This window comes from Pelodiscus sinensis, chromosome 30 (assembly GCF_052426305.1).
Source record: "Pelodiscus sinensis isolate ZL-2025 chromosome 30, ASM5242630v1, whole genome shotgun sequence".
Lineage (NCBI taxonomy): Eukaryota > Metazoa > Chordata > Testudines > Trionychidae > Pelodiscus > Pelodiscus sinensis.
The window spans coordinates 8,636,115-8,651,282 of NC_143081.1; the positions used below are offsets into that span (position 1 = coordinate 8,636,115).

Below are 15,168 nucleotides of genomic sequence, written 5' to 3' on the forward strand. Positions count from 1 at the left end.
TTGTGCCGGGCCCTGCTTAGCGCTGTCTCACTGTGTCTCTGGCGCAGTAATAGGTGGCGGTGTCCGCTGCTGCCAGCGAGCGAAGCTGGAGATAAACTTCGTTCTTGGAGGTGTCCCTGGTGATGGTGGTGCGGGGCTTGAGAGCCGGGCTGTACTCTGTGGTTCCAGTGCTGCGGATAAACCCGACCCACTCCAGCCCTGTCCCCGGGGGCTGCCGGACCCAGCTCCAATAGTGATCACTGACGGAGGCACCGGAGACTTTGCAGGTGAGACTGAGGGTCGCTCCCGGCTTCACCGTTCCCGGGCCGGACTGGACCAGCTGCACCTGGGAGAGGACGCCTGGAAAAAAAGCCAAATGGAGCAAACATTACGCACTAGAGGAGTCTGCAGCTCGGCCCCCGATTCCCCCGCGTGTCCCACGGACACTCACAGCTGGGGGTAGAGAGCAGGGCCAGGAAAAGCAACAGCGATTCCACTTTCCTTTAAGGCAATGAGGGGAACTCCCCAGCGGGCAGGGCCGGGCCGGGCTGTGTCTGGGCGGAGACTGAGGCTCCTAGAACCAGGGGCTGGTATTTAACAGGAACCCCCGGGCAGGGATTTGCATGCGGGTTCCCCAGGGCGGGTATAAGGGAGGGTGCGGGCTGAGCGCTCAGTACATGGCGATGCCCCTCGGGGACACGTTTCCCCTTTACCTCCCAGAGAGGCCGGGTGCTCAGCTCAGCGCCGGTGAATGGCAGGAGGGGGCTGTAAGAGGCAGTTCGGGGAAGCAAGGAACCGGGCCGCGCACTGGAACCAAGGGGCCCTCTGGCCAGGGAATTCCATGAGGGTTTTCCTAGCGGGGTACAATAGCCGGGTGTGACGGCACGTTGGGGGTTCCCCGTCTCCTGCACCCCGAAATGGCACAAACAGACTGTACCAGCCAGTGGAATTGAGGGTGGTTTATTGCTCCTCCAGCACAGCGCAGCACAGATGTAATCTGGTTACAGGAACTGGGCTAGGAGGCCTCAGGCCCCCTTGAGATGGGGGAGACTGGGCCCCTAAACTCCAGCTCCTCTCCCTAGGCTGTCTCATCCATCCTCACAGACAGCCACCAACCAACTAACCCACTTCCAGCCCTGCCCCCCAGCCAGGGCCGCATTCACCTTCCTTTGTTCCTCTCCATGGGGGGTGTCTGGCCACTGGTTCAACCAGTTTGGCCTTACCTCTGCCTAGTGAGGTTTTCCCTGCTGGGTCTTGCTCCAGACAGCAGGGGTCACCACAGCCCAGCAAGTACCCCCACTACGTCACAGTTCTCCCCCCTCCGAGAGCGAACTGAGCAGGGTCACTCCGCTCGTGACCTGGGGAAGTTCGGGCCCCTCGCTACGGGACAGCGCGTCGGCGATGATGTTGGCGCTCCCCTTGACGTGGATCACTTCCATGTCGTAGTCCTGCAGGAGCAGGCTCCACCGCAGTAGCTTGGCGTTCGTCCCTTTCATCTGGTGTAGCCAGGTCAGGGGGCAGTGGTCGGTGAACACCGTGAAACGCCGGCCAAACAGGTATGGCTGCAGCTTTTGCAGGGCCTACACCATGGCCAGGCATTCCCTCTCTACGGTCGCGTAGCTCCGCTCCCGGGGCAGCAGCTTCCTGCTCAGGTACACGATGGGGTGACGTTCCCCTTTCTCGTCCGCCTGCATCAGCACCGCCCCCAGCCCAGTGTCCGAGGCGTCCGTAAACACGATAAAGGGCTTGTCGAAGTCTGGGTTTACCAACACTGGAGCCTTGGCCAGGGCTCCCTTCAGTGCACAGAGAGCCCTCTGGCACTGCTCCGTCCAGACCACCCTGTCTGGCCTCCCCTTCCTGCACAGCTCTGTGATCGGGGCAGCGATGGAGCTGAAGTTGGGCACAAACCTCCGGTAGTACCCCGCCATCCCAATGAAAGCCTGGACCTGCTTCTTGGTCTGGGGCACAGGCCAGTCCCGGATGGCCTCCACTTTGGCCGGCTCTGGCTTCAAGCAGCCACTCCCCACCTTATGGCCCAGGTAGGACACTTCGGCCATTCCAACCTTGCACTTCCCAGCCTTTACGGTCAGCCCAGCCTCCCTCAGCCGATCCAGTACCTGGCTGACCTGGGCCACGTGGTCCTCCCAGGACTGGCTGAAGACGCAGATGTCATCGATGTACGCTAGGGCACAGTTCTCCATTCCCCTCAGCAGCTGGTCCACCAGGCGCTGGAAGGTGGCCGGCGCCCCTTTGAGGCCAAAGGGTAGGACCAGGAACTCATAGAGCCCCAGGGGCGTGATGAAAGCCGATTTCAGTCTGGCCTCCTGGTCTAGCGGCACCTGCCAGTAGCCCTTGGTGAGGTCCAGGGTGGTGAGGTAGCGAGCTCCCCCCAGCTTGTCCAGGAGCTCATCGGGCCTTGGCATCGGGTAGGCGTCGGACACCGTGATGGCGTTGAGCTTCCGGTAGTCCACGCAGAACCGGATCGACCCGTCCTTCTTGGGAACCAGCACCACGGGAGAGGCCCAGGGGCTGGAGGACGGCTGGATCACCCCCAGGGCCAACATGTCCTGGACCTCTCTCTCCAGGTCCTGGGCTGTTTTCCCCGTGACCCTGAAAGGGGAGCAGCGCACCGGGGGGTGAGTGCCCGTCTGCACCCGGTGGACAGCCAGGTTGGTGAGACCCGGCTTGTTGGAGAACAGCTGCTGGTGGGAGCGCAGCACCTCCCGGATCTCGGCCTGCTGGGCCGGGGTGAGCTGGTCCGAGAGGGAAATTGACTCCAGCGAAGAGTCCTCTCCGGTCCCAGGGAACAGGCCCACCAGGGGATCCTCCCCCTGCTCCTCCCAGGGCTTACACACGGCCAGCACCAAGTTCTCCCTGTCCCAGTACGGCTTCATCATGTTAACATGATATACCCGCTGGCCGCGCGTCCGGCCCGTCAGCTCCACCACGTAGTTCACCTCGTTCAGCTGCTTAACCACCTTGAAGGGGCCGTCCCAGGCGGCTTGCAGCTTGTTCTTCCGCACGGGGATCAGGACCATCACCTGGTCCCCGGTAGCGTAGGCGCGGGCCCGTGCATTGCGGTCGTACCAGACCTTCTGCTTCCTCTGGGCCCTGCTCAGGTTCTCTCTGGCCAGGCCCATGAGCTCGGCAAGTCTTTCCCGGAATGTCAGGACGTATTCCACGACCGGCTCACCCTCCGGGGAGACCTTCCCCTCCCACTCGTCTTTCAATAAGTCCAGGGGGCCCCTCACTCGCCTCCCATATAACGGCGAGAACCCCGTGGACTCCTGGGGCACTTCCCTGTACGCAAACAGCAGGTGGGGTAGGTACTTGTCCCAGTCCTGCGGGTGTTTGTGCATAAAGGTCCGTAGCATCTGCTTCAGAGTCCCATTGAACCTCTCCACCAACCCGTTGGTCAGGGGGTGATACGCCGAGGCCCAGGTGTGTTGCACCCCACTCTTCTCCCACAAGCACCGGAGCAGGGCCGACATGAAGTTGGATCCCTGGTCCGTGAGAACCTCCTGGGGAAACCCCACCCTGCTGAAAATGGTCAGCAGTGCGTCTGCCACCGTGTCTGCCTCGATGGAGGGCAGGGCCACGGCCTCGGGGTAGCGGGTGGCGAAGTCCACCACCACCAGGATGTATTTCTTCCCTGTCCGGGTCGCTCTGTTGAAGGGCCCCACAATATCCATCGCCACCTTCTGGAAAGGCTCCTCTATGATGGGCAGGGGTCTCAATGCAGCTTTCTTCCTGTCTTGGGCCTTCCCCACTCGTTGGCAGGAGTCGCAGGACCGGCAGTACCGCTGGACAGCTGCAAACATCCCCGGCCAATAGAAGTTTTGGAGCAGCCTCAGCCGCGTGCGCCGGATCCCCTGGTGTCCCGAGAACGGGATGTCATGGGCCAGGTGTAGCAGCTTGCGGCGATACCTTTGGGGAACCACCAGCTGCCGCTGGAGCCCCCACTTGCCTACCGTCCCGGGGGGAAGCCATTCCCGGTACAGAAATCCCCTCTCCCACCGGAACTTCTCCTGGCAATCTCCTCCTAGGGGTTGAGCGGCACCCAGGTCAGCCCGGTCCCTCAGGGCCTGCAAGGAGGGATCCGCTCGCACCTCCGCCTGGAATTCAGCGGCTGGGGCTGGGACAGGGCCGTGGTTCCCCCCACTGCCTAGGTCCAACTCTAGGTCTGCTGGGACGGGGCCCTGGGCCCCCTGTTGGGGAACCTCCTCGAGTTCCGGGCCGCAAGCCCCTCGCTTGCTCTGGCTACGGGTGGTGACCAGCGTCCTGTGGGGTCCGTCTGGCCACTCCTCTAGGTCACTCCCCATTAGCACGTCGGTGGGCAAGTGCGGGTGCACCCCCACTTCCTTGGGGCCCTCCTTGGCCTCCCATTTCAGATGCACCCTGGCTACGGGTACCTTAAAGGGGGTGCCGCCTATGCCCCTCAGTGTCAGCTGAGTGTCGGGTAGCATACGGTCTGGGGCCACTATGTCGGGCCGGGCCAGCGTCACCTCCGCCCCCGTGTCCCAGAAACCCGTCACCTTCCTGCCATCCACCTCCAGGGGTACGAGGCAGTCCCTCCGTAGGGGCCGCCCCACCCCCACCCGGTGCACGGATAAATCTGTCTCCCGAGGGTCAGACCTCCCAGGGGAGGTGCACTGAGCATCCTTCCCCCCTCCCCGAGCGGAGGTTTGCCGGCCAGCCCCTGCCACTGGGGCAGCCGGCCCTTCCTCCCGCCCCAGCCAGTTAACCCTGGAACGTCCCAGGTCATGGGACCTGTTCTTGCGCCTGGTGCATTGAGCCCTCTTGTGGCCCCGTTGCCCACAGCGATGGCAAGTTAGGTTCTGTGGGCCCATTCGGGTTGGCTCTGCCCGGGCCCTGGCTGGTTCTCTGGGGTATCGATGACTGGTCCTGGTCCCTGGGGCTCGCCTCGGAGGTGTCTCTCTCCGTTGCTCCGCCGAGAACCGGTCTCTGCGCGATTCTCTTTCTCTCCGGGACTCCCGTTCACACCCGGACCGGCTCTCCGTGAACTCATCCGCCAGTCTCCCGGCCTCCTGGGGGTTCTCTGGTCTCCGGTCCTTGAGCCACAGCCTCAGTTTGGGTGGGCACGCTTCATAGAACTGCTCCATCATGACCAGCTTGAGCAGCTCCTCTGCGGTCTGGGCTCCGACTCCCGAGACCCACTTGCGGCAGTATTGCGCCAGGCGGGAGGCCAGATCCACATAGGTCTCCTGTGGCCCTTTCTGTACCCCCCGGAACTTCTTCCTGTACATCTCGGGGGTCAGCCCGAACTTGTGCAGCAGGGCCTCCTTGACTCGGTTGTAATCCCCTGGCTGTAGGTCCTCCAGCTGACTGAGCACTCCGGCCGCCTCCTGGTTCAGTGTGGGGATGAGCTCCTGCAGCCAGTCAGCTGGGGGGACCTGTTGCAGCCCACAGGCCCTCTCAAAGGAGCTGAGGAACCCGTCTATGTCGCCCACGTCCTTCAATTGGGCCACCGTGAGCCTCTCCAAGCGCCTGGCATCCCCGGGACTCTGGGGCCCATCCACTCTTGGCGCAGCCGGGGCCCCGCAGGTTCTCCGCTCTGCCGTGGCCAGCTCATGCTGTCGCTGCCTCTCTCGATCTTGGCGCTCCCTCTCTCGATCTTGGCGCTCCTTCTCTCGGTCCTGTACTTCCAATTCCTTCATCCGCAGCTGGATCTCCAGCCGCCGCAGCTCCGCTGGGCTGGCCCCTGCCCTAGATGGGCTACGGCTTGCAGGCCTCCCGGGAGACGCTGTCTCATCTCTCCGGTGGGTTCCAGTGCTCCTCCCCCTCTCTGAGCCTGACACACTCTCAGGTGGGGTCTGGCTGCTTCCCCTGGGGACAAGATCCTGGCCCCGTGCCTGGTCATTATCTTCCAGCTGGGTAATCAGCTGGGCCTTGGCTGCTTTCCGCACAGGCAAGCCCCTCTCTCTGCACAGCCCCACCAGCTCTGCCTTCAAGAGTCGGGCGTAGGCCATCTGCCCGCTGGTCCCCTTGGTGCAGCCTCACCAGTCTAGTGCTGCAGCGCCCCACGATTCCCAGGAACCGCTTCGCTCTGTCTCCAGCACGCCTGGCTCCAGGGCTCTTGCTTCTACTGCGCCTTGTCGCTTGCCGCTGGGAGCTTCATCCACGGGGTGCAGTGCATCCCACTTCTGACACCAGTGTGACGGCACGTTGGGGGTTCCCCGTCTCCTGCACCCCGAAATGGCACAAACAGACTGTACCAGCCAGTGGAATTGAGGGTGGTTTATTGCTCCTCCAGCACAGCGCAGCACAGATGTAATCTGGTTACAGGAACTGGGCTAGGAGGCCTCAGGCCCCCTTGAGATGGGGGAGACTGGGCCCCTAAACTCCAGCTCCTCTCCCTAGGCTGTCTCATCCATCCTCACAGACAGCCACCAACCAACTAACCCACTTCCAGCCCTGCCCCCCAGCCAGGGCCGCATTCACCTTCCTTTGTTCCTCTCCATGGGGGGTGTCTGGCCACTGGTTCAACCAGTTTGGCCTTACCTCTGCCTAGTGAGGTTTTCCCTGCTGGGTCTTGCTCCAGACAGCAGGGGTCACCACAGCCCAGCAAGTACCCCCACTACGTCACAGTCCAACACTACAGGTTTTAATGTTTTCCTTATTTATAGCAGAGGTGGGGATCCCTTTTTGGGTCGGGGGTCACTGATCCACAAAAAAGTCATTTGGGGAAGCAAAAAAACCCTCCTCCAAAACCCCCCAAAGCTCACTGATGTGTCCTCAACTGAGACACCTCACTTCTCTGGTGCTCCAGCCCCACAGGCAACGGGAAGGGACAGGTGGGACTGAGATTCAGGGCTTCCCATTGACCAGATTTACGTTTCTGGAGTTCTGGAATTAGTGGATTCTATGGAACTCCTCCTTAAACTCTGGGCTAGAGACAAAAATGAGGGGTAAAGTGCACAGACAGGGATGCAGGTAGGATAGGAATGGGGTGCAGGATCTGGGGGGGGAGAACTGGGGTTCAGAAACAGGCTAGGAGTAGGGGGTCTGAGTACATTTAAACAACATTACAATTCTTGATTCGTTGAGGTGAAATGACCAATTCTGAGAGGCTGACGAGTCTGACGGGTCTTTTCTCCCCCTCCTGCACACGGATGCCCACGTCCTTTGCCTCCTGTTGACACCTTAAAAATCTGCAAACTCACAGCACAGGGCCCCAGGTGACTGTCGGTGTTTCCCGCACAGGCTGCTGTAGCGGTAACTCCCTGCCCCTCACGGCGGGGTTGGGAGGGAGCGCTCAGTACATGGAGATGTCCCCGTCATACCCCAGAGAGGCCGGGCGCTCAGCTCAGCGGACAGGGAGTGGCAGGAGCGGGCTGTAGAGGCAGTTCGGAGGGAGCAGGAAACCCACTAGCACTAGGACCCAGGAGCCGCCTGTGGTCAGGGATTTGCAGGTGGGGTTTCCTGTTGTAGGGGATACACTCGCAGGGGGAGGGACCCTGTGCGGGGAGCGCTGTCTGGTGGACGGGAGTGTCCTAACGCCTCATCTGAATGGGAAGCCCCTTGCTACCGGGGGTGTCTCTTTCTTGGCTCGCGGGCTGCTCCACAATGTGCCGAGCACCTGCCATGGACACAGACACAGACACAGACAATGCCCAGTTGGTGCCCAGAGACAGGGAAGTTCGGGGAGGAACTGTAGCTGCAGGGAGAGAGGCTGGTTTCCACCCCAGAGAGGGACAAACCGGTTTATCGAAGGGGAGTCGGGGGATTAGGTTGTGCCTCATGGACGCTGCGGTAGAGAGTCGTAGGAGTGGAAGGGACCCGGAGGGATCCCCGAGCGCAGGGCGCTGCTCTCCGGGGGGTGTCACGGATTATCCAGTGTTCCCGAGGCTGCGATTGCAGGGGCAGGGGCAGAGTCACTGGGGGAAATGGACCCGCTTCCTCTCTCTGGAAGTCAGAGCTGGGTCATTTGCAGGAGGGGCAGGGGTGCACCCCGGGAATTTCTTGGCGAAATAACCTCACATTGGCCCGGCAAACTCTACCCCCTCCCTGCACTGACGTGTCCGTTTAGAGTCTCCTCTGAGTCGGGGGTCACACGGGGGAGCAGCTCAAACATGCGATGGGGGGTGGCCAGCGGTAGGACACGAGCCCTGCAAGGCAGCGGGGCTGTGACAGAGACGTCACAAGGGCCATTTCCAGCTCCTCAGCTCATTGGCTGAAGGCAGATAGGGAGTCAGTGACCTCACAGGGAGAGCGTCGCAACAGCCATGTGGGACAGGAGCGATCTCAGAGACCTTTGTGGCTTTGCCACAGGAACGAGAATTGATGATCCCAGAGGCGGGCGCAAGCGAGGAGGCGCCTCTGCGGAGATTTCTCCTTTCCCAAGGATGCGGTGTGAAGGGATTTGTGCGAGGAAGCAGCACTGCGGTAGGGGGCGGTCGCTGAGACTAGCTCTATATGGGAAGCAGGAGAGAAGACTCGAATCACCCTTTGTTTGCTGTGTGAAGAGACCTCATTTCCATGTCTCCCCTAAGGTTGCAAGAGCAGGTGCTTAGGGCTTCTCTTAGAGTAGTGACAAAAGAAGCTGCAGGGACTTCAAATACCTTCAGAAGCGGCCCATTGAGAGCTCCGGGTGGGTAAATTCGGATTTCTCTTCGAGTAGGTGTGGACGTGTTGAGGGAAATGGGGGATGGCTTTACTATGGGGTGTGAAGGTTTTGTCTCGGACAATTTGAAAAGCTGCTTTTGAGGCGGGTGCCATGGCTCAGCTGGCTAAAGCGCCTGTTTCGTAAACAGGAGATCCTGGGTTCAACTCCCAGTGGTGCCTGGGAGTTTTTGCTCCCATTGTCTAAATGCCCCTCTGGGGAACAAAAGTGCCCTGCACTGCTAATTGTTTAAGCAGAGAAAATCGCGCACTGCTGGAGCGTTCGGGGACCTGATGGCTGATACCGAATAAACTTGGATTTATCCACTAGCCCCAATCAGAGTAAGTCCTGGGCATCAACTCCCCCCCCCCCCCCCCCCATTAGTATATGGAAACCGCTTCCCTTTTTGTGCCAGGCCCGCGCTGCGCTCTGTGCCACTGTGAGTCTCTCTGGCGCAGCACTAGGGGGCGCTGTCTGCAGCTGTCAGCGAGCGGAGCTGCAGCGAGACCTGGTTCCTGGCGGTGTCCGCAGAGATGGTGACTCGGCCCTGGAGAGACGGGCCGTAGCTTGTCTCCCCGCCTTACAGATACACCCGCCCCGCCCACTCCAGCCCCTTCCCGGGGGGCTGCCGGATCCAGTTCCACGTGTAAAGCGGAGTAGCGATAGAAAACCCGGAGACAGCGCAGGTCAGACTAAGGGTCTCCCCGGGCTTCAACGCTCCGGGACCGGACTGGACCAGCCGCACCTGGGGAAAGGGAAAGAAAGCGAAGGACGGTTTAGCAATTGAATGTCTCTGTGTGGGACGCTAATTCCCCCACGTGCCCCACGGACACTCACTGCTGGGGGCGGCGAGCAGGGCGAGGAAAAGCAGCAGAGGTTCCATTCTCGTTCCCGGGCACTGAGGGAAACTCCCCAGCGGGCAGGGCCGGGCAGGTCTGTGTCTGGCAGAGACTGCGTCTCCTGGTACCAGGAGCGGGCATTTAACCAGGCAGTCCCGGGCAGGGATTTGCATGCGGGTTTTCTAGGGCGGGTATAAACCGAGCAGAGCAGCAGGTAGGAAGCGGTTTGTGGTGGGAAGCAGAGTCACACTCCCCTGCATGTCCCAGCGTGTGATCAAGAGTCAATTCGTGTTCACCGGATCCCTTCAAAGGGAAGCTTTGGACTCCGGATACGATCCCTCTACGTGGGCAATTTAATCCAATTTTCCAGCAGCACGTGCTGACTAAAGGCCTGGGCATGGCTGTAAAGGACAAATCACAGCTCCCGCTGGCCACGGATCCTCGTTGCCAGTAAGTGCGGAGACGAGGGCAAATATGGCAGCAGCCCAGCAGAGGCTTGTTAGTCTTTAAAGTGCTACATTGTCCTGCATTTTGCTTCAGCTACCCCAGACTAACACGGCTACATTTCTATCACTACCCAGCAGAGGGAAACCCTGGTGAACCGCTGCCGCTTTATCGCCCACCCGTGGCCTGGAATGGAGTTAAAATTTGCAGTTCTGCTAAATATCCGCTATTATGTTCCATCAGTATTCTGATGGGGAGGAGAGGATTTTGTTTATTTGTTATTTGTATAAGTAAACGAACATTTTCACACAGCATGTGTGAAACACTTAGATTTTTTTCTAAAACCACAGAATCTGAAGGGAAAAATCAAACATTTCCCCACAGAGGTGTCTATTTCTTTCGAAACATTTCGAGATATAGATATGGTTAGGAAACGGAAGTGCCAATATTTTAGAGCAAAAATTTAACGTTTGGGTCTTGTGCCAAAAAAAATCACTGGAATGTGATCACAAAACACCTGAAATAGTTTTGGCTTGTGAGATGTCATTTTCTGCTGAAAATCCTTATTCTTTTTTGATTTTCCGCGCTTTCAAGACAACAGGGCTTCGTTGTCCCCCTTGACAAAATCAGAAATATTTTCATGTTTACGTTCCTGAAGGGCCTGCGTTTTCTGCGAGGATGCGCCAGCTTTGTCTGCTACCGGTCCTAGACCTTCCCCCAATCATCCCCTGCGCCTTCGCCTCCCTCTCCGGGACACAGCGACACGCGGGAGAGGGCCTTAAGGGAAGGCAACTCAGTGACACGTTCCTATTGTTTAATGGCAAAGGAAAACTGCCCTGTGAGAATCGCAGGCTGAGCGGGGAAGCAGAAGCAGGGAAGGAAACTGGCTTGTCCATAGTGACCCTGCAGCGCAACGGCAGAAGGGAACTCAGGTGTCTTGTTGCCCGGGGCTCTGCTCTAGCCACTAGGCATAGCTGCCGCGCGTCCCTTCCCGTGTCTCCGTTCGCTGCGGCCTGTTCTGTGTCTATTGACCTGCTCGGGGGTGTGACGGCGCGTTGGGGGTTCCCCGTCTCCTGCACCCCGAAATGGCACAAACAGACTGCACCAGCCAGTGGAATTGAGGGTGGTTTATTGCTCCTCCAGCACAGCGCAGCACAGATGTAATCTGGTTACAGGAACTAGGCTAGGATGCCTCAGGCCCCCTTGAGATGGGGGAGACTGGGCCCCTAAACTCCAGCCCCTTCCCCTAGGCTCTCCTCCATGCCCTCCGACAGCCAGCAACCAACTCACTAACTTCCAGCCCTGCCCCCAAGCCAAGGCAGCATTCCCTCTTCCTTTGTTCCTCTCCATGGGGGGTGTCTGGCCACTGGTTTGCATAGTGACTCATCCTGTTTTGCTGGGTCGTGGTACCCACGGCAGCCAGTGGGGGTTCCCCCAGAGCCAGCAGCATAGAAACCAGCCAGGTACCCCCACTACGTCACAGTTCTCCCCCCTCCGAGAGCGAACTGAGCAGGGTCACTCCGCTCGTGACCTGGGGAAGTTCGGGTCCTCTGCGTGGGAACCCGCCCCGGGGACATGGGTGCTCCCCTTGACTCGGGCCGGCCGTGGCGAGGCCCCACATGAATTGGCTTCCCTCTGTCCACTCGCCGCCCCGCTCCAGGGCGACTGGCGCAGGCCTGTCCTCGGGGGTCACACCCACCCTTCCGCTGGCCTTGATCTCTGGCCGGGGTTTCTCGGGCCGGGGCCATGAGCCCAGCGAGCCTTCTCTGGACAGCCAGGGCGGCTTCCACCCCCGATGCTCCATCCAGGGAGGACTTCCCCTCCCATAACTCTCTCAGCCAGCCCAGAGGGTCTATCTGGGGTAGAGACCCCCAAGCCGCTTTCCTCCTGTCTTGGGCCTTCCCGCCCCTCTGGCAGGAGTCACAGGACCGGCAGTACCGCTGCACGGCTGTAAAGATTCCCGGCCAATAGAAGTGCTGGAGCAGCTTCAGCTGGGTGCTCCGGATCCCCCGGTGGCCCCCAACGGGGGAATCGTGGGCCAAATACAGCAGCTTGAGGTGATACTTTCGGGGGACGACCAGCTGCCGCTCTACCCTCCATGCCCTCGCCTTCCTGGGGGGGAGCCACTCACGGAACAGGAGCCCACGCTCATCCGCCAGTCTCCCGGCCTCCTGGGGGTTCTCTGGTCTCCGGTCCTTGAGCCACAGCCTCAGTTTGGGTGGGCACGCTGCATAGAACTGCTCCATCATGACCAGCTTGAGCAGCTCCTCTGCAGTCTGGGCTCCGACTCCAGACACCCACTTGCGGCAGTATTGCGCCAGGCGGGAGACCAGATCCACATAGGTCTCCCGTGGCCCTTTCTGTACCCCCCGGAACTTCTTCCTGTACATCTCGGGGGTCAGCCCGAACTTGTGCAGCAGGGCCTCCTTGACTCGGTTGTAATCCCCGGGCTGTAGGTCCTCCAGCTGACTGAGCACTCCGGCCGCCTCCTGGCTCAGTGCGGGGATGAGCTCCTGCAGCCAGTCAGCTGGGGGAACCCGTTGCAGTCCACAGGCCCTCTCAAAGGCACTGAGGAACCCGTCTATGTCACCCATGTCCTTCAATTGGGCCACCACGGGCCTCTCCAAGCATCTGGCAGTCCTGGGACCCTGGGGCCCATCCGCACTTGGCGCAGCCGGTGCCCCGCCGGTTCTCCGCTCTGCCATGGCCAGCTCATGCTGCCGCTGCCTCTCTCGATCTTGGCGATCCCTTTCTCGGTCCTGGCGGTCCCTCTCTCGGTCCTCTACTTCCAATTCCTTGATCCGCAGCTGGATCTCCAGCCGCCGCAGCTCTGCTTGGCTGGCCCCTGCCCTAGATGGGCTGCAGCTTGCAGGCCTCCTGGGGGAAGCTGTCTCATCTCTCCTGTGGGTTCCAGCGCTCCTCCCCCTCTCTGAGCCTGACACACTCTCAGGGGGGGTCTGGCTGCTTCCCCTGGGGACAAGATCCTGGCCCTGTGGCTGGTCGTTCTCTTCTAGCTGAGCAATCAGCTGGGCCTTGGTTGCTTTCTGCACAGGCAAGCCCCTCTCTCTGCACAGCCCCACCAGCTCTGCCTTCAAGAGTTGGGCGTAGGCCATCTGCCCGCTGGGCCCCTCGGTGCAGACTCACCAGTCTAGTGCTGCAGCGCCCCACGATTCCCAGGAACCGCTTCGCTCTGTCTCCAGCACGCCTGGCTCCAGGGCTCTTGCTTCTACTGCGCCTTGTCGCTTGCCGCTGGAAGCTCCATCCACGGGGTGCAGTGCATCCCACTTCTGACACCAGTGTGACGGCGCGTTGGGGGTTCCCCGTCTCCTGCACCCCGAAATGGCACAAACAGACTGCACCAGCCAGTGGAATTGAGGGTGGTTTATTGCTCCTCCAGCACAGCGCAGCACAGATGTAATCTGGTTACAGGAACTGGGCTAGGATGCCTCAGGCCCCCTTGAGATGGGGGAGACTGGGCCCCTAAACTCCAGCCCCTTCCCCTAGGCTCTCCTCCATGCCCTCCGACAGCCAGCAACCAACTCACTAACTTCCAGCCCTGCCCCCAAGCCAAGGCAGCATTCCCTCTTCCTTTGTTCCTCTCCATGGGGGGTGTCTGGCCACTGGTTTGCATAGTGACTCATCCTGTTTTGCTGGGTCGTGGTACCCACGGCAGCCAGTGGGGGTTCCCCCAGAGCCAGCAGCATAGAAACCAGCCAGGTACCCCCACTACGTCACAGGGGGACACCAGAGAACAAGGCCTCGCTGCTCGGGAGCCGCTTCCCCTGTTCTGTGCCGGGCCCTGCGTTGCTCTGTGTCACTGTGGCCCTGGCGCAGTAATAGGTGGCGGTGTCCGCAGCTGTCAGCGCGCGGAGCTGCAGCGAGAACTGGCTCTTGGCGGTGTCCGCACTGAGCGTGGCGCGGCTCTGGAAAGCCGGGCCGTAGTACGTGCCCCAGTTGGAGCCGCTCCAGCGGATCTGTCCCATCCACTGCAACCTTTCCCCGGGAGCCTGCCGGACCCACTCCCACCAATTACTAGTGACAGAGTCACCGCTGATGGCGCAGCTCAGGGTCAGGGTCTGTCCGGGCTGCACCGCCCCGGGCCCGGACTGGACCAGCTGCACCTGGGAGCGGACACCTGCGGGGAAAACAAAACATCGCGGCAATGAATCCGATCAGCCCCCTCGCTGTGTGTTTCCCGGCCCCTGCAGCAGCCACTCACCGCCCGGGGCGGCCACTAGGGCAAGGAAAAGCACCAGGCGCTTCATTGCCTGGGATCGAGAGAGACACTGCGCCCCGCGGGCCGGGGCGGGCGGGCCTGTGACTGGGGAGAGACTGAGGCTCCTAGAACCAGCGGTCGGTGTTACAGAGGAAGCCCCGGGGCAGGGATTTGCATGCGGGTCTCACCCAGCGGGGGTACAAAGGGGCCAACGGGGGCGACTCTGGCTCAGAGGGGACGTGTCATCCCCAGGCACAAAGGGGAGAATCCAGCCCTGGCCCGGAACCGACATCTCAGATCCACCCACAGAGAATTAGCCCGGGGCAGGCGGACACAGGAGCATGGTCACCGCCCCACGGGTCAGGCCCTCGTTCCCTCTAGTCCAAGAGCAGCTCCGGTACAGTGACCAGTGACAGAAGCGCCAGAGCCAGTGAGAAACTCCGCAGTGGGCAGGGCGTGGTCCCCTGGCTTCCCCGTCACATCTCGCTCTGATTTCCAGTAGAGGGGGGTTGACTTCAGCCCTGAAGCACCATGTTTAACATCCCTTCAGCCGCGCGGGGGGAGGGGCTGTAGCAACTCTGCTGTTCTTCAGATCCCTAGAAATGTCCTGTCTGTCCTGGTCAGAGCTAGTGACAGGAGTCGAGATTCCTCACGTGAGAGATGGAAGGGGAGCATCGTGGATGAACCACTGAACTGGAAACGAGAGAGCAGAGCTCCGTGCCTCGTTCTGGGACAGGCTGCCTGTTGGGACAAGCCAGGCAGTGCCTCAGTTTCCCCTCCTGCAGCACGGTGGAGAGGGATACTGCGCTCTCTCCCAAGGGTGCTGTGAGAGTAAAGTTCATTCGTGGTTGTCAAGTGTCCCGAGACTGCAGGGGGAGATTTTTGTGCGAGCTCAGATTCTCTTCCTCTCAGTGTCTGTCTCTGGCGCAGTAACGCGGCGCTGTGCTCCGCTCTCGGGCTGTTCGTTCGCGGGTACAAGATGGCGCTGTCCTTGGGGGCTGCGAACCGGCCCTGCATTGAGGCGGCGCAGTGCTTGGTGTTCGACTCGTCGTCATAAGCAGCCAGTG

The 15,168-nt window shown here is 60.7% G+C and overlaps 1 non-coding gene across 1 annotated transcript; it reads left to right on the forward strand.

Annotated features, from left to right (window-relative positions):
* Positions 1-8,710: 8,710 nt before the first annotated feature.
* On the forward strand, positions 8,711-8,784 carry TRNAT-CGU (transfer RNA threonine (anticodon CGU)). The gene has a single exon. It is a non-coding gene; the product is annotated as a tRNA-Thr (tRNA).
* The last annotated feature ends 6,384 nt before the right edge of the window (positions 8,785-15,168 follow it).